Consider the following 25,611-nt stretch of genomic DNA (forward strand, 5'->3'; position numbering starts at 1 on the left):
GTCTCTGAGATTCAGACCTGGATGAGAATAAGAACATATGGATAGATCAATGCTGTGGTGGTCGATCTTCTGGCATTCGATTTAATGGGTCTAAATTGAATGCCAAGGGTGCCACTGTCTGTGCCGGTACTCCAACTTCTCGTGAGGAGTAAGGAAAATCAATGGAACTCTCTCCCATCGATCTTTCACTGTGAGGATGGCATTGATGCTCCGCTTAAGGTACGTTGACTCCAGCTATGTTTTTTACATGGCTGGAATTGCATATCTTCAGTTGACCTTCTCGCAGAGTGTGGATTTGGCCTATATGCCAGGCCAAGTAGGACATTTGCATATTAGGCATTGAATGGGGGAAAAGGATATGTAGCTGGACAAAGACGGGTCAACACAGGGAATGTATGCTTTCTGTGGCATAACAACCCTTATAAAATTAGTATCGAGTTCCCCACTGAATATGGATTTCTCATACATTCAGCACCGACTTATGTGGTTTCTTCTTTTGTTCTTAGTGCAGGGGAGAGAAAGATCAGGACAGATCCAGCTAAGGGAAAAAATAGGCATACAGCTCCCATGGGAGTTGCTTTGCCAGCAGGGAGGGGTGACCAAACCTGAAGAAGTAAATCTATCCAGTGGGAGATGACCTCAGCTAATTGAAACTCAAATTTCCTACCCTATAAATAGACTTCTCTGTACAGCATGATCTGGACCTATCTTTTGATGAGCAGCTACCATTATGTTGTTATTTGTTTTATGGGAGTTCCTGGAAGCCAGGGCTCTGTTATGCTTGGCATGTACAAATATAAAGTAGTATTAATATCCAAAACAAGGTTCCAGTAAAGACTCCTCTGTCATCTTGTAACAGAGCTCCATTCTCTGCAACACACCTAACCCACATAAACACTATTGGGAGTTGTATGTATAAAGGACATAGAGGGCCTGACTGTTCTCTTGCAGTGCTACAAACAAGGAATCATTCCACTGAAATTGGTGGTCTGTGTAGCATCTGCCTTCTACCAGGCAGGACCAGCCCAGTACAGTCAGGAAAGGGGGCAGAAGTTGGGAAGAGTAGAGGGGTTGCCAACAGTCCTGGACCAGATGGATTTGAACCATTTGCAGCAATGGCATCTGGTCCAGGAGAGTTGGCAACCTGGAGCAGGGCAGAGAGGGAAACTCACCTGTAGGCTAAGGGCAGCAGGTGGGTGGCACAAGTGGCGAGTGGCGCATGGGCCAGAGGAGCAGAGGAGAGGTGCTCTACCAGTCAGAGAGAAGCAGCTCTTTGAAAGGGAAACCAACACTTCTTTCCAGCTGCTGTCTGCACGGCCACCCTCTGCTCCTCCAGAGTCCCCAGATCTATGCTTGAGCTGCTCAATGCCACCTGGTGAGCAAGGACTGGGTGACCGGCGGATGGGGTTTGGGCCCACCAGAGCCTCAGTGCTGAGCCTGCAGGGAAGGACTGGGGGCAGCCATCCATCCTTAGGCATATGCAGTTGTGTATGCCTATTCAGGGTCCCACTTCCAAGCTAGATTTTGCTCTTTCTGAGCCAGCTCACTCCCTGGGGTAATTCTGTCAGACATCTCGCACAGAATCCAGGGAAGCAATCCCCAGCAGGGTCAGTGGGCTTATTTTAAGTCTGCCAAACAAAACAAATCAAATCTTCCTCATCTCCTCCCTCAAAAGTCTGTTCATGCAGAGTAGTCCCTTCCCCAAAACTGTCTCTCACACCCATAACGTCAGCAAGGAAAAAACCTTCCAGATCTTACCTCAGAAATAATAAACTTCACATAGTCTCCCTTCAGCCCATCTAGCTACCACAGCAATTGTTTTCAGCAGTAGCTCTAGTAGCAGTCCATTAGGCTCCCAGCTCCTCATCATTATGGCTGATGTTGCAATCTACTCCTTCATTTCCTGCTGCCCTCTTTATAAAGATCAGCTAGTTAAGTTTTCTCAGGTGTAGCAGGCAGGGCTAATTAGCCAACCAGCCAGTGGCAGGCCTCTGACTCCAAAGGAATGATAGCTCTTGTATACTCACAAGTGCCGAGGGATCTCACACCTCCATAGAACAGTGACATAAGCACATTAGACAAGTCACAGCGGAGGTGCATTCCCTTAGCAGCCAAGTCATAGGGCTAGGGCTATTGCATTGTAAGAGCTACAGTCCTGAGAACATATTTTTCACTGAAGATAGCTGTTTAACAGAAGTCCTTAGTTTACATTCTACTTGCTCAGAGTATGATACTTGATTTAAAAACCTGGTGAAGAAAAGTATGTTTCTTATGTTTCCATTCTCTAGGTACTGTGCTAGAAGAATAAAAGACAATTTAGTATATGTCATTGCTTTTCACCAGCCAAACCACAGACTTCTTTTGGGTGACTGCCTCATTTATTGGATACTGACCTGTATAAACCCCAGATACTGGCTCATCCATCTTTTTATGAACAAAGCCGAATTTCCCCTTTAGTGACTCCTGAGTTCCCTTTCCTTCTCTGCACTTGCCTTACAGCTCTTTGCGTGCTTGCTGCTAGTTTATGTGCATCTTGGGACTTGCTTTATGAGAAAAGGAAATAAGATCGTGCTATCTGGCTTAGCTGACAAAGGAACAATTTGCTTTGCTCTATTTTACCAAATTAGGGCCACAGAAATAGCTTTAATTTTTTAAAATGTATGTAAAGAGGGAGACAAAGTGGATGAGATGGTGGCCTTATAGAAGTATTTGGGGTAAAAATCAATTTCTAATAGCTTTATAATGAGAGCTACATCACCTCACTGATTGCACTGACAAAGTCTGTCATAATACCTGCACTCACCACCTCCTTTGGTATTAAACACAAAGACTATGTCTACTCACGGCTCCTTGCATGAGAAATATGCAAATGAGGCTAAGCGTGGAATATTGCCAAGCCTCATTTGCATACCTAATGAGCCACCATTTTTGCAGAAGACCCTCTTGCACAATGCTGCTACACTGATTATTTTCAGGCATAACGGCATTGCGCAAGAGGGTTTTCTTGCACAAGAAGGGGCCATGTAGACAGCTCCTTCTGGCGCAAGAGCCTCTTCTGTAAAAATGGCGGCTCATTAGGTATGCAAATGAGGCTCAGCGATATTCCATGTTTAGCCTCATTTGCATATTTCCTGCACAAGAACCTGTGAGTGTAGACGTAGCCAAAGAGTTATTGTAGGAGAACATCATAAATAGATAGCTTCTGCACCCTAACTCCACACAATACGTCTTCACGTTGAGAATAAATAAATATTTTAGAGTGTGTCTGTCTGAAAATATGTTTGTTCAAGAACTCTTCCTAAACAGTAAGAGCTAGGGCCATCACATTTGGTAGGCAGCTTCCTCTTCTCCTAACTTCAAGCAAGGTCGGTGTTTGTTTGTGCCAGGAGAACCCAAATCCCTGTTTTCCACAACATGAAAAGGGAGAGCCTGCTATTCAGGAGGATGTGATCTGAGAGTGGGGCTTCGCCATCTTTCCTGCAAGCACACCAGGTAAATTGCCCCTTTGCCCCATACCCTTTCCCCCCTCATGGCCTTAGTCTGCAGCTCCAGAGGGAGGGATTAAAAAAGGCCCCTTGTAGCTGGGGAAGAGGATGGGGGAAGTCATACTGCCCCTGGTGGCTGAGGATGACTGGGGGGAGAAAAACACTGCTTATGGCCGAGGTAGCTGGGGCAGAGAAAACACCTCTGGCAGCTGGGGGGGGGAGGGATAGAGACCTGCGGGGAGAGCTAGGAAAGAGAAAATACCCCTGGCAGATGGGGGTGGGGAGAAAATGCAAATGCTCCTGGTGGCTGTGGAGGGCGGGGGGAGAGAGAATCCATCATGTCTCTCGAAACAAAGTATTTTTACTATGGAAGATATGAGCAAGAGCCGAAAACTGTGCTGGCACCATTCCTGGACAAGAGGCCAGAGATTGTATATACGGAGAAAAATGGAATCTTTCAACCGACGAGGGTGAAAGTCCCTAGAAACTGAATATAGGTGAGAAACCTGCTTAGACCAAGAATGTACCTTGCTCCAGTTAAATTTCATCACCATGAAGTGTGTGGTGTATACAACTTTTCATTTCTTTCACTTTCACAGGAACTCACTTAATCCTACGTTCTTTGTTAATAAACTTATTTTTAGGGGTACTATCTACAAGCCATTTCATTGCTATACATTGAAGAGAAGTCTGAGTCCTCAGTTAAATACGGGTCCATGCTGTGTCCCTTGAAAGCAGGGGCGGGGAACCTTTTTTGGGTAAGGGGCCACAGAAAAATCAGTCGGGGGCCGCATACAAGTGAGAAGCAAAACCAATCCCCAGCCCTGCCAAACTCTCTTTAATGTAGCCCATACTGATTTTGTGTGCTCCAGCCCACCAATGGGATGGTGGGATACCTGGAGCACCAGCGTGGGCTCTCCAATGTGGTGGTGGGGACTCCTGTGCTTTGGGGGCCAGATCCAGGTAAGCTGGGGGTTGCATCCGGCTCCAAGCCTTAGGTTCCCCACCCCTTTTTTAAAGGAGCAGCAAACTTAATCAGGTTCTGAAAGTTTTTTAGTCAGACGGAGTGGACACTACTGGGATGACCATTTTGGGAAAACATAGGAGAGCGTGGGTATTGGTATCTCCCTGCAAAAAGTAACCAGACTGGTGGAAGCCAGTATGAGGTCATTGTGCCATAAGCAGGTTACAGGCATCGACCTGCTGGTGTCAAGTGTCAGGACAGGTGGTGACACAACCTGCCAGTCTGGGTTGCACCCCAAAGAGCCACATGAGTGAAATTTTGTTGGACTGTCTAAAATGCTTATTGTTCGTTAGAGATTTGTCCTGAATTTATGCTATATGCTGTTAATTAACCTTCAGATTATTGCAGGCTCCAAGGCACCATCTCTGTGTTGTCATTGTTACTTGCAAAGATCAGCAGTATTTTATCCTTTGCTGTATAAAATGATTGTGTGTGTTTATTTTTTAGTTCATTGTTTCTAGGTTCAATTTCTAAGTTAACATCTCTGGGTGAATCAGGAAGAACTCTGTTGAAATCAGCTGTTAAACTAGCGTAAAACTAGTTTAAGTTGTCAGAGAAGCAGGTCTGTAGACAACAGAGCTTCTCCAGGATTTGTCTCTGCAATATAAGAAATGTGGAATAAATATGGTTCAGACAAATTCCTTTGGAGTGGGACAGATATGAGTTTATTCATTATTATTGTTTCCTAAGGGAGCAATAAGATGTGGCCTGCTTTATTTGATAACCCTAATTTCTGAAAAAAATGTTGATATGCATTCCAATGTCAAAGTAGTGGTAGCAGGGACTTTTTCGTGGTTTAAGAAGTGGCAGAAGGTTAAAGCATCTGACTTCAGTGTTATGTTGATCCTTTATCTTCAATGTACAGTAACTCTTAAAAAAATGAACAGATAAGTCAATGGATTCATTATTGGACAAATGCAGCTGACAGGCTCTTGGTTTCGTGACTCTTTAAGCTACAACCAAAGTGCTTCATTTATAATGGAGATTACGGTAAGAACAAAATGAAGTTGTCAAAGGGAAAATGATGTCCCATGAGTCTTTATTCTGGTTTGGACACAAGCTAATAACGTGACCGGCACTTAACAGCAAAATGCAGGACTATATTATCTTTTAGCAGATGCCAGTCATGTGCAATCCAAATAGGTCAATTACTAGCAAATCTCTGAAGATCTCCCTAAATCTCAGAAGAGTTATAGATGCCGAGAAAATGTCTAGATGCACAGAGACACAAGAACAGAAATAGGGCACAAACCAATTTGCAGAAATGTAGCTTAACCCTTGGAGGGAAGAATCCAGTCTACTACATATTCATTTCCATTCCATTAATTATTTATACAAGAGAGACGCATGTAATATAAAGCTAAATTATAACAAACACTAAAAATTCACCACTGCTTGATGCATGTTTAATTCTTTCATTTTATCGCACATATCATGTCTAACAGGAGGAGACTAAGTAATGTATATACTGGGCTTTGTCTTCCATTTTTTTTCTTCAGTATCGTTGAAAGAATTATCCTGCACACTATGTTTCTAGGCTAGCAAAAATAATATTGTGGATGAAATGGCAGTTTATTCTACATTCCTTCAATGCGCATGTCTAACTCCCATTAATATTAATGAAAGTTGCATTCAAGCATGTGGGCATAATTGACCCCATTAAATTCCATTTACTCATGAGCTATTTTATAAACCTTTTCCTTTTGTTACTCTATATTTCCCAAGGATGAAAGTCTGGATAAGATGTGTGTAACCATAAGGATTTTGAACATATTTTTTTAAAAAGTAAAGCAAATATCCAATTAAAATACTGTATGTGTGCACTACACTTCCAAATAACATTGGACAGGGAATTTACCTATTCATAGAATTTACCTTCTTTTCTGTGTTAATTTATATACAGTGCACTAAAGAGAATTTCTCTATTAAGATTTCTTCTTTTGGTTTCTCATCAGCTTTTGAATTTATGGCTGACAGACTGTTAGCAATTCCTTGTCATATGAAACAGGCTTGAGTTGTAAAGCCCAATTCAATGACATAATGACCAGGCTAGAAGTCATGATAAACAGCATAGAATTCATGGCCAAATCCCAAAGTCAACTGGGAAAAATTCTTCACTGGGACCATGATCTGGCCTGAAGAGAAGATGTAGGACCTCAGTTCAATAAAAAATAACAGTAAAAGATAAAATAACACGGAGTCCTCAGAACTTAAACCATTGGCCTATGTCGGAAGTACTTCAGAGTGATTCTGCCTTAGTGGGTGGACTCAGATAGTGCTGAAGAGAAACAATGTACACTTCTCTCTGCTGGCATGGGGCATCTACTTCCACTCCACAGCCATGACTTTGGGGTGGCTAGGAATATGACCTCAGGATGTCATCGAGTCCAACCTGCAGCCCAAAGAAAGACCAACTCCAACTAAATCATTCCAGCCAGGGCTTTGTCAAACAGGGACTTAAAAACCTCTAGGGATGGAGATTCCACCACCTCCCTAGGTAACCCTTTCCAGTGCTTCACCACCCTCCTAGTGAAATAGTTTTTCCTAATATCCAACCTAGACTTCCCCCACTGTAACTTGAGCCCATTGCTCCTTGTTCTGCCATCCGTCACTACTGTGAACAGCCTTTCTCCAGCCTCTTTGGATCCTCCTTTTAGGAAGTTGAAGGTTGCTATCAAATCCCCCCTCACTCTTCTCTTCTGCAGACTAAACAAACCCAAATCCCTCAGTCTCTCCTCATAGGTCATGTGCTCCAGACCCCTAATCATTTTGCTTGCCCTCCGCTGTATCCTCTCCAATGCGTCCACATCCTTTCTACAGTGGGGGTCCCCAGAACTGGACACAATACTCCAGAGGTGGCCTCATCAGAGCCAAATAAAAGGGAAAATCATTTCTCTATATTTGCTGACAATGCTCCTCCTAATGCAACCTAATATGCCATTAGCCTTCTTGGCTACATGGGCACACTGTTGACTCATATCCAGTTTCTCATCCACTGTAATCCCCAGGTCCTTTTCTGCAGAACTGCTACAGTCCCCAGCCTGAAACAATGCTTGGGATTCTTCCATCCCAAGTGCAGGACTCTACACTTGTCCTTGTTGAACCTCATCTGATTTCTTTTGGCCCAATCCTCTAATCATTTGACACTTACAGGAGAACAAGAGATACTGCATAGATGAAGATTATTGACTATACTGTCCTTCCTTTCACTGTGGCAAGACTGCTGGAAGAGGTGAGAAGTACAAGTTGAGTGGCATTACCAGCACCTTTTATGGCTCAGTGTGGGAAGTCACTTATAAGGGAAGAAGTGAGGGGCAAGCAATATCTCTAATGTGTAGTGTGGCGCTCAGCTGAAATTATTAGGAAGCTTCACTCTGCCATGAAGTGCTCTTCTCAGAGGTCTTACACAGATGCAAATTGGAGCTCAGACTCAAAGCTGCTTAGGGATATGAACGTCCAGCTGCCATTAATTTTAATAGGGCTTGGCAGCTTTGAAAATCTCAGTCTGGCTGTTTCATGTAGGGAGTATAATATCTTATGAAGTGTCATTTCCCACTGCTAGGCCCTTGCTCTAGGCTGAGAATACACAGAAAGGATGATTAATGTTTAAAATATGTACCTGGGCATCCTGTCTGTGTCCTTTGTCTTGCTTTCTAAGAATCCTGCTTCTTGTTCCTTTGTTGGCATTTCTTTTCTTCCTTCTTTGGCCTGTGTTTTACCTGTCCAAAGAGCAGAAGTAAACCAAGGATGAAAAAAACAAGTGTCCCTTTACTGGTTAAATATATGACTGTTGCTGATTTAGTACCCCACTGAGAATACAGCTAAAACACTCCCCTTACTGTGCTTACATGAGGGACAAGGTTAACACATAATCATGAAATAGGAATGAAAAGGTTCACATAGGACAGAGCAGATTGTGCATGACTGCTCTTTCGGTACATAAATAGGAGAGGGGAAAGGATGCAAAGAATTGCCCTATGAACCAAACACAGGGATAGTGCCTACAACCTCTGTAGGGCAGGGATTGCCTTAGAAAAGGCATTTCCTAACTTTTCAGTGCTTACCTGTGCCACTTTAATTTTCTTCCACCAATATTTATAGGTAATTTCCTACATTACTTTAAAAACAAATTGAACATCCCTTCATCTCTGAAATTCTGTCATGGCAAACCATATCCAGTCCACACAGTTCATCAGCAGGGCTAAGATTTTTAGTGCTACAGTGGAGTTGAGGTGAGGAAGTGGAATTGAGGTAAGAACGGATAGCAGTAGTTATCTTCTATCAAAAGGAAGGTGAGACATTTTGGTGAAACATTTGGTTTCACCAATGTTGGCTGACAACAGAAGAATGTTGAGACTCAGCAGTGAGTGAAAGTGCCACTATCGCAGCCTGTACCGCCTCAAGATGAAAACTGCTGGAGCAGAGGCTAGGATGAGATTGATCTTCAGACATGTGTTATGGGCACAGCAGAACTAGAGCAGCATACTACTGCCCCACAGAACACAAGAAATTTGAGAATATGTACAGTGAAAAAGTGGACAGAGAAAATTCCCTAATGGCATGGTATATACTCTGGCAAAAGCAGAATATACTACTGATTAATAAGGTCATAACCTGCAGAAAACCAGTGAAGGGCAACCAAGACTAGTGAGTGGGCCACATGAGTGGCCCTCCTTCCTCTCTGTGGGCTGCAAGATTTAAATTGGGCATGTAAACTTCCCAAGAATAAAGTCAAATACATCACACTTGATTTTTCTGCTGCATCATGCCATTCCAACACAAAGTGATCCATTATTAGGGGCAAATTAAACTGCTGGAAAAAGTAACATAAAGAAGCAGAGGGAGGGCACGGCCCTGACAATGTTGTGTACAATTAGGACTCACCTTGCACATGCCCAAGCTTTCTATGGCTATGTCTAGTCTGCAAGCCTCTTTCGAAAGAGCCTCTTTCGAAAGAGAGCATCTAGACTGCACGTTGAACTTTCGAAAAAGCGGCTTGCTTTTTCGAAAGAAAGCATCCAGTGAGTCTGGATGCTCTCTTTCGAAGAAGCCCTATTTACATTCAAGAACGCCTTCTTTCGAAAGAGGAACTTTCGAAAGAAGGCATTCTTCCTCGTAAATTGAGGTTTACCGCCATCGAAAGAAAAGCCGCGTTCTTTCGATTTAATTTCGAAAGAACGCGGCGGCAGTCTAGACGCAGGTGAGGTTTTTTCGAAAAAAGGCTACTTTTTTCGAAAAAACCCCTGAGTCTGGACACAGCCTATGTGTGTCACTTCTCATTTTGCCGGGGGCTGCTGTACCCTCTCCTCTACTGCAGAGCCCACATCACTCTTTCCGTGAAACCCCCATCCTGCCTCTTCCCTGCCTGAGGATATGCAACTTCAGCTACGTTAATTGCACAGCTGAAGTCGGAGTTGCTTAACTCGGCTTTTGGCGCTGTCTACACAGTAGAAAGTCGAAGGAATTCCAATGTCAATAATGACAGGTTTCAGAGAGGAAGCCATGTTAGTCTGTTTCAGCAAAAACAACAAGTAGTCCAGTGGCACTTTGAAGATTAACACATTTATTAGGGCATCAGCTTTCATGAGATACAACTCACTTTCTCAGAGGCTTCTCATCATTGTTGGAGGTGAGCCACATCCGCCCTGATTTAATTAGCACTGATGTTGCACTCCCATCTTTGTATCCCTGCCTTTCTTTCACTTCAAGCATATGAGGAAGTGAGTTGTAGCTCATGAAGCTAATGCCCCAATACATTTGTTAGCCTTTAAGGTGCCACTGGACTCCTTGTCGTGATAGTCTATAATAGAGTTTTCCCCTATTTACACTCATGTAACAGAGATAAAAATCTAGAATAGGAATTTTTGTTAATGTGTTTTGCCATTATGCGGTATTACCAAATAAAAGTAATACTGCTATAAATATTGAGTTTGTCAACAAATTAATGGATTAAAAGAGTGTCATATAATGTACAAAAACATGAGGAGTACTTATTTAAAAGGAATCTGTTCAGCGTTCCCTTTTATTCCAAATAAAACGTATGATGATGATGGCGATCACTCGTTGCCAAGTATGATCATCTTCCATGGGAATTGTGGACCCTAAGGTGGCTAATAAGGCTGAACAACATTTCTATTACAATGAGGAGAGATGTTTCCAGGTACAGAAGAAGGCTGCTGACCATGACTAGAAGCCAGTCTTCCCTTCCTCCTGTGCCTCTTCTCCTCCTCAGCATGTTAGCATGCCAATTCAAAATGCAGGGAGCCATTGCATAGGACTTGTCTCCTTTTTGAATGGTCCAGGGTGAATGTCTCCCAAGTGTCAATGTCAATGTTGCACTTCTTTAAGTTATCCTTTAGCAAGTCCTTATAACACTTCTATTGTCCTCATGCTTTATTGTATCCTTCGGTGACGGACCGGACAAGGTCTCGGCACTGCTGAGGGCGTCAGCTCAAGATGAATTGCTCAAAACCAGGGCTACTTACAGCCCTTGACTGGAGACCTTTCTTATATAGGCCACAAACCAGTCACACAGAACCCTTCAGCTGCCAATCTGGCCAGTAGGAAGCCTCACAAGCAAAACCCCTCAGACACTCCAGCTCTCCCTGTGCCACAAACAGCTTCAGACCTTACACACAGGTGAGAGGTTATAAAACCCATTCTCACCAACTCCGAACAGATCCTCCCGGTCCTAAAGAACCAGCCACAGTCCCAGGCCAATTTACACTTTAGATCTTACCCACAAGAGCACGCTGGGCCAATCCTTTAGAATCTTAAATCTAAAGGTTTATTAATAAAAGAAAGAAAAGGTTGAGAGTAAGATTGTTAAGGAGAATACATTACGTACTCCAATCACCAAGTTCTTGATGCAGGCTCATAGCAGAGATGTTACAAACTGGTAGCTTAGAAGTCTCTGGTGTACATCCTATATTAGGATAGGTCAACAATCCTTCCCAGCTCTCTGTCACTAGCAAGGACGCATCTGGAATCAGTAGCAAGATTGAAGACAAGATGGAGACAGCCTCATGGGATTTTTATATTCCTGGTCTCTCCCAGACTGAAGCTGATCACATGATCAAGTGATCTATCTGTGTTTCACATGAAAGTAGCCATGAGGCATTGGCCGGTCTGTAGGCTTCCCGACGCATTCCTCAGGTGTGTATTGGCCACTCCCGAGAGCCATTGTCCATGGAGCAGTGCTAGTTAGCCCAGCTATTCACTGAACAATCCTTCTTCAGCAGAGGACTGCTCAGTCATGGGTGCAGCTCTCAGTCATGGGTGCAGCTGCCGAGATGCTTGGCCTTCCTCAGTCCTCAAGCAAGATGACTTAATCACACACCCACCATCTCTGTGTCAGTCTGTGACTAGGAATTCCAGATTTCATTGGCCTGTTCCTGTTGCTACTCACCAATTAGCACTGGACTTTTGACTTGTGCAGGTGTTATTTTCCCAAAAACTGGAAGATACCTTTCTGGGATTCTTTTAAAGTGGGGAGACTGGTGCACAACAGTCACTGCACTGTCCATGACAGATAGAAGGCTTGAAACTAATGGCATGGATACCATGACAACTGGAGATCCTCTGCGGCAGCCTTCATCTGCCTTCATAGCCGTTGTAACATTACACAACAGTTTCTCCAGTTATCCTCCTCACTCTTGATGGTTCTGCCTTGGGTGACCCTAAGGGAGTACATGACTCCAGGCAACATCGTGCTTGGGGTCATTGGAACATGCAAACTTCTCCACCACTACAAGGCAATGATCCATGAAGAGGAAATTTTAAAAAAAGTATAAAATAAAAAGGAAAGGTCCAAAGTTATTATTTCTTGGGTTTTGGCTAACGTTTACCTAGAGCTTCAGCTTTATAGTTGTCCCAGAGCTTGATTACCCAGAGTTCCACTGCAGGTCTTCTTAATTTTCTCTAGTCAGGGGCCTGCCTGAAATTCCTGTATAACCTGGCTGAAGCGAATGATTCACCCGTAATTAATCTCCATCCTTATGCATGGTCCTTGCACCTGAGTTTAGGGTGACTTAGAAGAGTATTAGATTCTTTGGCAGAATCTTAGGGCAACTTACCATTTTATGTCTCTCTAAATTCCAAACTTTTCCAAACATGCCCTTGCATTTTACTGAATAAGCTCAGCACATCTGAAACAGGAACCATCTGAACTAAAAACTCCGTCTTATTCCCATTCAGTGTGAAGTGTATTTCAATACTAGACTTTGAAATAGTTTTAAATACTGAATAGAGTAGCGTGATGAGTTTAACAAAGTAAGGGTCAAATTCTGCTGTCACATCCAACCTGTGCAAGCCCACTGATTTCAATAGAGATGAGGATCAGGTCAAATATTACACATAAAAACTTACTTTTTAGCTTATGTAGAAAGTGGTGTGAATGGTGAAGAAAGAATAGCAAAGAAAAATAAATATGGAAGCCAGTTATTTTAATTAGATGAGGAGAAGAGGAACGTGTTCAGAAGCAGTGATAACATCTGAAATTTGAGAACTATGAAAATGGGGGAGTAGATGTAAAGAGTACAGAAATATGTGCATCATACATGGAATAATGGGATAGGAACCAGCACAAATACTAGATCCAAATACTAGATTCAAGACCCTTGAATTCTAGAGAATTTTAGACGTGAATGTCAGAGCTTTGGTTTGAAAAAGAGGTAAAGAGAACTATATGAAATAGTCTGGTGAAACAGAGCGGGCAGTACACTGGAACAAAATTATTGTAGGTGGAACATATGTAAACATGTATTTACCTGACAGAGAAGAATAGGTAAATTGTACACACAACATTACATTTAAACAACAAAACTAGGACAACTCAGAACACAGGTTGTTAGCTGCTTAACATGGATTTGAATGGCTAAAACTTTGTACATTTAGCTGAGGTGAAAATATAATTCCAAATATGCATTTCCCAGAGAGACTGGGACTGGAAGAAAGAGGAAATGGGATCTGTTTCCTTCCCCACCACTTTATTAAAGGAAACAGACACAGATCAATATAAAAATATGTGCACATACACACACACACACACACATTTTCCTCTAGTTCAAAAAGTTTGCACTTAATTAAAGAACAATAAATAGTATAAAAATATTGGAAACAACTGCATCTCATATACCATACATAAAATAGGGGTGGCTGGATCCAGTGCATCAGGGTTAGCTCCTAGGTGGGCCCCTACACTGCCGTATTTACCTGTGCCTCCACAGGTACAGGAGATCATAGCTCCTGTTGATTGCAGATCTGTTCCCAACCAATGGGAGCTGCGATTGCCCATACCTGCAGAGGTGCAGGTAAATATAGCAGCAGCAGCCCACCAGGGGCTAACCTTGGTGAACCATCACCATTTTATTGCTCACCCCAATATAAAGTCTATACATCTGTACTGTATTCTAATAATTATATTATTCATATAGTAGGAGAAGAAGCAAAGAACAAATCTCGTTGAAAACTCCAAAATTGAAAGAAATCTCAAAAAATTACTAGTACCCCATTCCTGCCCACCATTTGAGAAATCTTCTAAATTTCTCTAAAATAATAGTGCAAATAATATTTTCGACTTCTGCAGTCCCTGACACCAGCATCTGAAATCTGGCTGTGTCTAGACAGGCCAGTATTTCCAGAAAAACTTGCTGTCTACACTGGCCGCTTGAATTTCCGCAAAAGCACTGATGATCTCATGTAAGATTGTCAGTGCTCTTGCAGAAATACTATGCCGCTCCCGTACGGGTAAAATCGTGAAAATGGCGATCGGGGCTTTTTTGCAGAAAAGTGTCTGTGCCAATCTAGACGCTCTGTTCCGAGTTTTCCATTAAAAGCATTTGCAGAAAATCATGCCAGTCTAGATGTAGCCAATGAGTTTAGCTTTACAGCCCCCAGGGAGTAAAAATTACATATTATCATTCCCATTGTAGAGCTGGGGAGACTGAGGCAGAAAAGTTAGATGTCTTGCCTGATATCACAGAGCAAATCTGTGACTCTATCAGGCTACAACACAAGTCTCTTGCCTCTCAGTTCTGTGCATTTACCATGAGGCCAGCCAAGAAAGTATTCTGCAAATTAGAAAATGAAATTCCTGTAGATTCCAATTTTTCCCAATCACAAAAGAATAGAATAATTTAAAAATGATTAGTTAGATACAGGGATGGGAATTTAAAGTTGATGTACATTTGCTCTATTTCTTCAGGAGTAGTACAAATATATTGCTCACGCTAACCTTAGAGGCACTTTTTTCTGTAATCTCTTCCGGACTAGTACAGGCATGTCAGTGGGAAGGTAAGAGACATATACACCCCTCATCCAGTGCAGCTCACCCTATTGCAATTCCCTTCCTCTTATGTGATTCCTGACTGCAAATGGTTTGCTCTGCAGGGTGTTTGGTACAGGAGCACTGTGGCTATGTCTACACTACAAAGTTTTTTTCAGAAAAAACAGCTGTTTTCCCAAAAAAACTCATGGAGTGTTAACACCTCAAGTGCGTTTTTGTGCAAAAAAAAAAAAAAAAAAAAAAAGGAAAAGAGGAGGTTTTCCGGCATTCTACGAGGAAGAATGCCTTTTAGCAAAAGAGCTCTTTTGCAAAAAGGTGTGTGTGGATGGGGAAGAGGGGTTTTTTGCACAAAAAGAAGAGAGAGGAAAAAGCACAGGTGCCCTGGTGGTCATTCTGGGCATAGCAATCAGAGCTTACTTTTGAGATGGCATCCATGCAGTCTGGACACTCTCTTTTGCAAAAGCGCATCACTTTTTCAATGTGTTTTTGCAGCGTGAACGTGCTCTTGCGCAAGAAGTTTTTGCGGAAGATCTCTTCTGATAAAAGCTGCTTGCTCAAGAAGCATGCAGTCTAGAAGTAACCTATGAGAAGAAGGATGCTGAACCCTCCCCTCTATACCACATCAGTTAAATCTGCTCTCAGGAGGCCAGCCCCTCAGCTGTGTAAATTGTCATGGCTCTGCTAAAATGTATGGTGCTATGACAATTTACCTTAGTCCTACCCAAGAGAGTCTCATCCTGAATGTGGATTTTTGGGCAATGACCTGATCTTTTTGTTCTCAGTGCTACCTTTATTTTTTTAAAACCTCTTTCCTCACTGAGCTTTGCAAAAAAGTGATGCTGAAATGCAGCCTTCCATCCCCAGTCCCTGGAAAGCAAGAGCTAACAGAGAATGGCATTATATTGTACATAGTCTGTGGCACAGACATGCTTAAACAAGTTTTCATATGATTTCCCTTCTCTTCATAGCACAGTGTGGGATTTAATTATACATACAATAGAGTCCAGCTATCCTAGTTTTGACAGCTGTGGGGGAGGGGTGTTGAGCTTTGGAGCTGAACTCTTCCCCCTTTCCCAGAGGGAAAAAGGAGCACTGCAACTAGACAGATGGCTCTGAAGGAAGGTCAGCAGAAATGTTCTTGCATATTGGAGATTTTTTTGCACAACGTTCATTCATTCAAACAGATTCTGTGGTTCCCCCTTTTCCTTTGAATAGGAATTTTATCATGTTTTCATATCTTTGCCCATTTCAATCTGGCCGATTTAATTTCACACAAAGAGATGTGGGAGCAACAGTTTCAATTCCACTGGATAAACACTGGGCTACATGCTATTCGTGTTTGACTCTGTCAACCATGAGCTCCATGAGTATGAAGTTCTGCCAGGCAAGATGAGTCGTTTGTCAATGAAGGGGCATATTATCTGGTCCACATTTATTTCTTTTCTAAATAGCCACCTATGGTTTAAGATAAATATTCAACCTGGTTATTTAAAATAAGAAAAATAACATTTTCTCTCATTTTTTGAATATTTATTAGCAGGATCAGTCCTCTGAACATGTTCATTTCAATTTGGCAATCCAGTAGTGCTGTAAAAAGATTTTTAGAGGAAGGAAACACGCTGCAATAACATGTTAGTTTTACTATACTGTGTACATTTTGAGTCATTCTCTAAGAGTTAATGGGTCAAATTCAATCAATAAGTAAGTGGGTGCAACTCCACCAAGTCAGTGAAATTGTGTCATCTTACCCAGGATAGAATTCAGCCCAAATGTGGAGTTCTGAAGACAGTGTATGTTGGAGCCAAGGTTTTTCTGGTCAGAGAATCTTTTTGTTTCCGGCACCTTCTGACTGAAGAGGGAGGAAGAAATTAAGCCAAGTACCTAAAGATTCCTGGGTTTACTGGTTCCTTTATTAGACAGTTTCCACCTCATTCTTGTCCAGTTCTGACTTCATAATAACTGCTTCACAAGGATGGTCTGACTGGAAGCATAGTCTGCTGGATGGGGAAAGAGCCTCTTCTGTAACTGGAGTAATGGTTCATCCTTTGGTGTGGGGACATTGACGGGCCTGATGGGGCGAAGACTGTGGGTAAAGCAGGAACACCTACCTCCTCTGGTGCAAGAATATCTCCATATATCCCATAGTCTTTGGGGTGCCCATGGAGGCTCTGGGAGGTATTGGTCTGGTCATCAGAGCTGTTCAGTCTGTGTACACGCAAGGTGGCACTGACAAGTTAGGGTCACACTCGTAGACTGCCATGCCATGTGTCTCAGTAGCAAGGTCACAGACCATACCGATGGATCTCACTTTTTGTTTGCTGTAACCTCCAGCCCATGGGCTTTCAAATGCCGGTTTTGTAGGAACGTGATGCGCATATGCTCCCATGTGTGGTATAATCAAAGGGACCATCACTTGAAGAAGAATCATTTCAATTTCCATCTCATGTCTGTTGACAGCAAGATTATAGTAATGATTAGGAAATAATGGCATGATACTTCTTATTTTAAATGTTTTAGATAAATATCAAAGACTGTACCAATTTTGCTGCAATTTTAGGTTTAAAATCTTTCCAAGGCTTTGTTGAAACGTTTGGCACGTTCCTGCACATTTTGTTCAAAAGGAACAAAAGTTAGATCGAGTTGCTTACGTTCTGTTAACATTTACATGTTGGTATTTAGTTTGTAACTTTACAGGGAACAATATCAGTTTAGATCAAAGCTAAGGTGTTATATGTTTATTTACAGACCCAGGTCCAGTAGTAATGCGCATTTGTCAGGGAAACCCATTTGTATCTAATTCTAAACCTTGTTTTGGATGAGGAAATGTGTATTTCATTTTACTTAGCTCTGCTTTGAATTATATTTTGACAAAAGAAATAACCACACTACCTATTTGATTTGCCAGAACTTTATCCCCATACCACCTGTTGAGCCCTCGGCACTTGAATCCTGACATATAGCAGAGAACAAAATTATGCAGTTGGCAAACTGATTAGTGAAGATGCCAAAAAAAGCATAATACAGCCTTTGTACTCAAACTACAACAACAAATATAGTAAGCTACCAACTGTAACAGTTTAAGCAAGCCACATTTAATTATACGTGAACATATCTTTCCAACCACAAACTCAGCCAAAAAATGGTATGGGATTTTAAAATGCACTTTTTGTATGGTTTACACTGGTAAATATTGCCATCTTAAAATAAACAAAGTTTCACAATAACATTGTAGGTTTACATTGGAGATGGCCAGGAGGTAGCCCACTTGTTTATATGGCTAGATGGGTTCAGTACAATCAACTGCTCAGTTTAAAAACTATACAGGTCATGGACAGTTTTAACTGCAGTCATATCTAATTAGAGGCTAGATCCTGTGCAGTGCTGAGCACTCTCAGCAGCCAGTGGCCAAAAAGGGTGCTCAGAACCATGAAGAATCAAGTCTTTAATTACACTAATGACAAAGTAGTAGGGGACTAACTGTGTCCCCGAGATCCATGTATTGAAAGAACCTTCCACGGAAAGCACCTTTCTAATGTTATTCCAAAATAACAAAGAGCGTGACTACATAACAAGCCATTATTTTGAAATAATGTGGAGCTGGAGGACTTCTTACTCTGACTCCTGGAACTCCCATTTCACAAGGAGTAAGAGAAGTTGAAGGAAGAGTGTTCTTCCTTCGATTACCTGTTGTGTAGACAGCACCAAAAACTGAATTAAGCCAGGAATGTAGCTGAAGTTGTGTAGCTTAATTCAACTTTTGTCCTTCTGTGTAGGCATGCCCCTAGAGACTACCAACATTGACACTACCAATTATGATTATAATTACTAGGGGGCTGCGTCCTATGCTCACTAGGCTCGCCACCCCCCCTCTTGGAGGGGGTAGGAAACCTTGTCTCTCCCCCCACCTCCACCGGGTATGGGATTTTAAAATGCCAACCTGGGCTACGTCCTCCCCACCACCCAGAGCTGTGCCAGTCTGCATGTCTTTTCCTTCCTCACATACCCCTAAACTTGCTCCCTCCCGCCTGCCGTGTCAGCCCATGCCCCTTCTCTCCTGCTCACCCGTTCCCCGCTGTGGCCTAACACTAACTCCCCCTTTCCTGGACGAGGCCACGTCAGGCCTGCCCTCTCCCCCCAGCCGTGTGTAGAGGAGAGGTTAGGCTGGGCCAAAGGTGCGTGCAGCCAGACCTGGCCCTCTTGCCCCAGCTGATAGGGGGTTGGTCAGGGGCCGAAGCCTCAGAGTGGTCAGACCCACCATCTGCCCCTCTGGCTTCTGGTGAGTTGGGCCGGGTGGAAGTCTCATGCGGCCAAACCCTGCTCTCTCTCCCCTGGTCTTCCACCTCCCCCGGAGGGGATGGGCTATGCGGCTCATGGCTCCCAGAGCCACACAGCTCCCAGCTCCCCCTGGAGCACCGGAGTGGGGGAGGGGAAGAGAAGCTTGGCTCGCGGGGTCACACTTCCTGGCTGCTGCCCCATCCCTCTGGAGCTCTGGGGAGACCTTGCTGAGAGGGGCTGGGCCTGACCCACACTGGACCTGCTTTCCCTGGCCACTTGGAAGGGGAGGGGAGAGGAGAGCCCAGCTGTGGGCAGCCCCAGCCCTCCACGTGGGCCCTGGGAAAGGCCAGGCAGGGGATGTGTGGGGCTTGTTCCTATGGGATGCAGAGTGATGTAATGATGTCACTCTGTCATCCTGCAGGAAAAACCTTTTTTATACATATAGAGAGAATGAACACTTCTTTAAACGATGGACTGCCTTTACTAAAGCCAAATATAGCTGATTTCTCTTAGTCAATTCCAAATTCCCCTGGGAGGAGGTGTCCTTGTTTCATTCAAAAAATAAACTAGAAAAATTGCAGACATGGCTGATAATCAGACATTAACCACTTCCAATTTTCTCAGATATCTAACTGCTGAGGAAGTGCTCCAGCATTCAAATTCCTTTTGAAATTGCTGGTCCTATATAATCAGTACTCTTGATGATGGCTTCTTCTGAAATAGCTGAAAAAGCCAGAAGAGTATTAAATGAGTCTTACTTCAGAACAAATAACAACCCATCCCTTTTTAAATAACTGAGATTCTTAAAATAACTTGGAGTTTTGATGGTTTCTGACAAGCTAAAAGGACACTCTAAAGAATCTCAGAGTTGTTTATTATCTCCCTTGTCCACAGCGTATTTTGCTTAATTTTACACTGCACTGTAGGGCTTAAATACATAGATTTGGGCTTCTGTCTTAAGTAGCAGAAACTCAACTTTTTTTGGTGTCGTTTCTGCAATGGCTGTCCCAAGTGCTGCTGAGCAGCCAGAACTTGCTTCTTCATCTCCCAGGCTTTTGCATGCTTCAACCCTCACTAGCTACATGTCATCAGGGAAGGATCTTTAGAGCTGGGCGTTGGGGTATGATGGGTCCTGGATTAACCAGGAGATCTTGAATGATCTAAAAATAAAAAAGGAGTCATATAAAAAGTTCTGGGTGCCACATTTCAAGAAAGATGTGGAGAAATTGGAGAGGGTCCAGAGAAGAACAACAAAAATGATGAAAGGTCTAGAAAGCATGAGCTATGAGGGAAGATTGAAAGAATCAGATTTGTTTAGCTTGGAAAAGGGAAGACTGAGAGGGGACATGATAGCAGCATTCAAATACCTATAAAGATGTTACAAGGAGGAGGGAGAAAATCTAGTTTCCCTCATGTATGATGATAGGACAAGAAGCAATGGGCTTAAATTGCCACAAGGGAGGTTGAGGATGGACATTAGGAAAAACTTCCTTAGTGGGTAAACACTGGAATAAATTGCCTCGATAGGTTGTGGAATCTCCATCACTGGGGATATTTAAGAGAAGATTAAATAAACATCTCTTATGCATGATCTAGATAGTGTTTGGTCCTGCCAGAAAAGCAGGGGATTGGACTTGTTGACCTATTGAGGCCCCTTCCAATGATAATATTCTGTAATTGAATGATCATCCTCATGGAAAAGTCCTATCAGATTTAATGGGGTTCTAGAGATATTATTCTAAAAACCAAAAGTACTTGGAAACCCCACTTGTACGGGTTTTCTTTGAACCACACAATAGAAAGTGAAAGCTTGGATAGCATTCTTTTTTAAAAGGAATTTGGCATGTTCCAGATGGGTCATGCATGCCCCTGCAGGCTCTGCACATCTTAGCTGTTCCCCTGGACACATTAAAAACATAAACTCTTCTGAGAGCTGAGCGTTCCACAGCTTTGAAATCTTAGTTAAATTGCACCGTCACTTCCTGAGCTAACTGTTAGTTCTTGGAGGTGGTGCATGCTTTGGAAGAGGGACTGCACTGAACGACAATTCCTCTTGGCAATTCTTAATACTTATGGCTTGCACTGGCGTGTATCCATTTAGGAAGCTGGGTGAGGGTAGCTTTATAGGCAGCACAGAAAACAGGCACAAAATTAGTATTATAAATTGCCTTCAGAGTATTGTCCTGACTCTTGATTCTTCTAAAATATACAAACACATTCTACCAGAATGATTTCATCCAGTCTGAAAGTTCTTCCCTTAGAATGTCAGCAGAAAAAAATACGGTGGGTCTTGCCAAAAACCATCAGCATTTGTATGTATTGGGCTGATCAAATGTTGTGGAAAATGTTTTGAGGACTGGCCCACGCATTTCTTTACATATTAACACTTCCCCCCAATTTTAATACAGTCTGCTAGTTAGGTTTGCTTTTGTTTGGTTTGCAATATTCCACATATTCCACATGGATCAAAATGTTACTTTGGCCCTGTAAAATGTAGCTCTTACTATCAGGTATAACTAGACTATGCAGAAGATTCAGAAGAGGATCTTCTTCTGATCTCACTTTTGAAAGTAGAGCTTTCGAAAGTGAAAGTAGTCTAGATGCAGGTTTTTTTGTCCCCCTCCCCTTTTTTCGAAAAGTTGCGTAAACCTCATTTTTTGAGGAAGAGCGTTAGGGTTTCGAATCTTCCACGTAGTCTACACAAGCCCTCACTTGCTTTCAGTTGGAAACAGTAGCTGGTGATTTCTGTTCTGCTTTTCTAGGATGCTGCTGCTTTAGGATTATCTATTACCCATAAGATCAATTGTTCCTCACATGCTATTAAAATAGATCATTCTATGATGGAGGTAGAGATGACACAATGTTTTACTGGAGGTATTTAGTACTTTGGCAAAAAACATGTGGCTTTTCCTCTCTCACTATCAACTTCATTACATTTCTTTGTGGTAAGCAGCTGAATGAAATCACTAAGATATTCTGCTGGATTTTTTAATTGATTGTGACATATGTTATATACAATAGTGACTTTCCTGTTTAGCTAAATGAATTATACAATAAAGATAAGTTTAACATTTGCAAGTACTTTCCTTAAAAGTCATAATGTGGGAGGTATGATCCTATTTAAAAATTAAAAAACACCTTGTAACATACCTTACAGGCCTTCAATCAAGATTTCCATTTTTTCTCTGCCACTGGAAATTATTTTAATAATAAGCAGACACATGTTTTTCTACAAAGCAAGTTTGTACACAAGTGAAACCATTTATTTGTCTGGTTTCTCTGTGTTGTAGTTTCTGATATTCAAATCTAGGATTCTGGGTCTGCGGGTACAAAAGGAAGAGCTCCCAGGAGTTATAAGTGGAGATCAATTGTAATTTCTACTGCAGGTCACCAGACACATAACTTACAGAAGTGGAAGGCTCATTGCCTTTGACCTCTCTGTTACCTTGATAAATAAATCTCCAAATGGGGCAGGCATATCATTGGCTCAAAGGTTCACTTAAAGATTAAACTGTTCTGGAAATTTCTCCATTACGGAGCCCTCTGTGGACAGAATTATGATTAATTTGCTAATTTGAAAGGTTCATAATTACTAAAGGGCCTGTCAAAATGTGCACACATGAAGTATTTGTATGCATATGAGATGAAGGGCTTTTCTTGGTTACATACAGCTGTGCTAAATACCTACAGGGAGCCTGAAATCACTTGAACTGAGTCTTGGGTGACAGCTTTGATATGTTCTTGAAGATCAGCACTGTTTGTGAAAGTTAAGGAGGTATGGACTGAGGTAGTCCAAACTGCTGGGAAGCTAGCTACCTCATACCTCCTTAGCCACAGTAATTTCTCTCCCCAAAAGCTCTACTACATTTCTGAAGACATATAAAGATACAAGTGGGTAGTGGGCAGACATGCTACTCATTGGAGTAAGGAAGGATGACTGCAGAGGGTTCCAGTAGAACTCAAAGTTTGACTGAGTTAAATCTTGCAGGTAATCCCCAGGGATTGAGTCATTGCCAGCAATAACATTTGTCTACATCTGATCTGATATTATTTACATAATGATTTATGGTAACCTATAAGTAGTTTACGCCCACATTTTAAAAGCTATTTAGATATTGCTTCTCAGTGCCACATGCCTAATTGATTTAGGAGCCTAAATCTTATTCTCCAAATGGTTTTGGGCATTTAGGATTCTTTGACTGTCAAGAGGATTTAGACAGCTAAGTGCCTACATCTCTTTTGAAAATGAGATTTAGGCTGTAAATCAGTTAGTCAGTGTGAGGCTCTGCACAGCCATATCTAAATATCTTAAAAATCTGTGTCCTAGTCCTTACGAGAAAAATTGATATAACCTTGGAGGTCTGTCTTCATAAACTAAATATACTATCTATAATGTATTGTTATTCAGTATCACAGACACTATGTCATATTGAAGGAATGTTTTTAATTTTTTTTAATAATTATATTAGTTATAGTGATCTTTTGTGAAAATAACACAACTCTTCAGCATGATCAGATTCTTGTCCCTGCTTAGAGCTCTGGAGGGGTTTGATAATATCAATAAAATAAATAATAATAATACCCATTGAAAGGACAATGGCTCAGTATTTAAAATAATATTCTTAAAACATCTTTACATGTACATTGTTGTAGAGCAGTGCCTTCCATTAAAAAGTGCAAGGGCTTCTGAGCTTCCATAACAATATATTAAAAAGATAGTAATCTTTATATCACACACACATCATAGTGAACTTTGCAGTGGGCTATGTGGAACTCAAATACTTTTTGACTGGCATTGTTGTATCCCCTTCTCCCTTTCTCTAATACCACAACCCAGGTGATAATTTCTGCAATCAAATCTACAGTGTGAAGACCCATCCAGTAGAGGGCATTGTTAAACCTGCTTTAACAATTATTAGAATGTTTGGAAGTAGAAAGATTCACTCCAACATAAATGGTTTACTATAACAAATGCAACACCCTGATAATTAACAATAATGAAAGACAAGAAAACTTTTTTTAAATGGACAGAGGAGCAGAATATTTTGAGTGTTAAGGGACAAGTGGGTGGCACTGTGTTTATCTGTGTTTATCTGTTTATCTGTGTTTATCTGTGTATATTTATAATAGCTGTTAGTTTGTTAATGCTCTGAATACTCATTAAATGTAAACAGGCATGCAAAGCACAGAAACCAGATTTCCAGAAAGAGAATATATTAAGAAAATAACATCTAGTGCATACTGATCTAACTGACTCTAGATTTAGAATGACCTTTAAAACACTTTTCTCGGGTTCACCAATAACTGTTTTCCTGAGTAATGTGAATTTCCAGTCTTGAATTCCTAACATGACTGTGGCGGAGGGTGGGTTGTTCAAAAGACGTCTTTATGCTTTTATCACTGGTTAGGTCCCCAGTTTTCCTCTCCACCCCCAAAGAAGTTGAAAGCTTTTGTTTTTATTGAATACCATGGACATAGTGGTCAGAAAGCATAATCAAAGTTTTACTTTTTCTTATTTCTCTCCCAGTTCTCACTTAATTCTTTATTTTCTCTTCTATTTGTGACATGTGTGCATGTGTGTATATGGAGGGGAGAAAGGGGGCAGTTTGATCACTATCTGGAACAGGAAAAATAAATATTATTTGGGTTGCCCACTCAAGTACTTTCTAGAATACCATTTCCTTCACTCACTTAAAGAGAATAAAGCACTTAACATGTTGCCAGTTTACTGTAATACTAAAATGGGATTACTTGATTGTCTAACTTTTGTATTTAATAAGCTACAGCCTGATCCCGAACTCTTTACTCAAGCAACTCTTCCATTGACTTGAGAATTAAAGATCCCATCACTTGAAAATATTCCTCAAGGATGAAAGAAAAGCACATGATTTTTAACCTACAGAATATCCTGCTCCTTTTCCCATGAATGGTTTGCCTCGTATCTGGAAGGAGCTGGGATTCCTTCACCTGCACATCTTCAGGTAGCTGCAAGAAATAAAATCAACAGGAATGAATACTTTTTGTTTCCACTCTGCTATTTGCTCACCACTGGCTAAAGACCACACCTGGACTGTACCACAGGTGATCCTGGAATCCCCATATAAATGAAATATCCCAGAGTGGCAAGAGGAACACAAACAAAGTTTGTAAACTTGTACTGCTTTCTCTCTGGGTCTGCATACTATCCTCGCCTCTCTAGTATTCCACAGAATTATGTATCGTTAATACATACATATAATAAAATAAACCACTGAAACCACCAATGATCATTTCTCTAATCTTGGATACTTTGATGTGAAACAATCTGAATCAATCAACTCATTCATTTGAGTTTGCCTTTTGGTGGTTAAACAATAATTGAATATGACACTTTATGGGTTTCAGCCTCTGGATGGCAGTACCTCCTGCTTAAATGTTCATGATCCATAACTGCAAAATCCTACAACAAGGGATTTCCTTTTCTGTGTCAGTTTGCTGTCCAAAAGAAACATTTAAATTCATTCACTCCAGTGTTTATTTTAATCCAAATCTGAAAGCTAAGT

The 25,611-nt window shown here is 41.7% G+C and overlaps 1 long non-coding RNA gene across 1 annotated transcript in view; it reads right to left on the minus strand.

The window, feature by feature from the left end:
• Positions 1 to 25,055, minus strand: part of LOC112547798 (uncharacterized) — a 49,854-nt gene extending 24,799 nt beyond the window's left edge. Inside the window, exons 1-3 of the long non-coding RNA XR_012906123.1 lie at positions 24,970 to 25,055; positions 16,543 to 17,241; positions 8,129 to 8,228 (exon numbers count right to left, since the gene is read on the minus strand). This is a non-coding gene — a long non-coding RNA (uncharacterized LOC112547798). The remainder of the gene's footprint in view (positions 1 to 8,128; positions 8,229 to 16,542; positions 17,242 to 24,969) is intronic.
• Between the last annotated feature and the right edge of the window lie 556 nt (positions 25,056 to 25,611).

The sequence above is a fragment of the Pelodiscus sinensis genome, chromosome 9 (assembly GCF_049634645.1).
Source record: "Pelodiscus sinensis isolate JC-2024 chromosome 9, ASM4963464v1, whole genome shotgun sequence".
Lineage (NCBI taxonomy): Eukaryota > Metazoa > Chordata > Testudines > Trionychidae > Pelodiscus > Pelodiscus sinensis.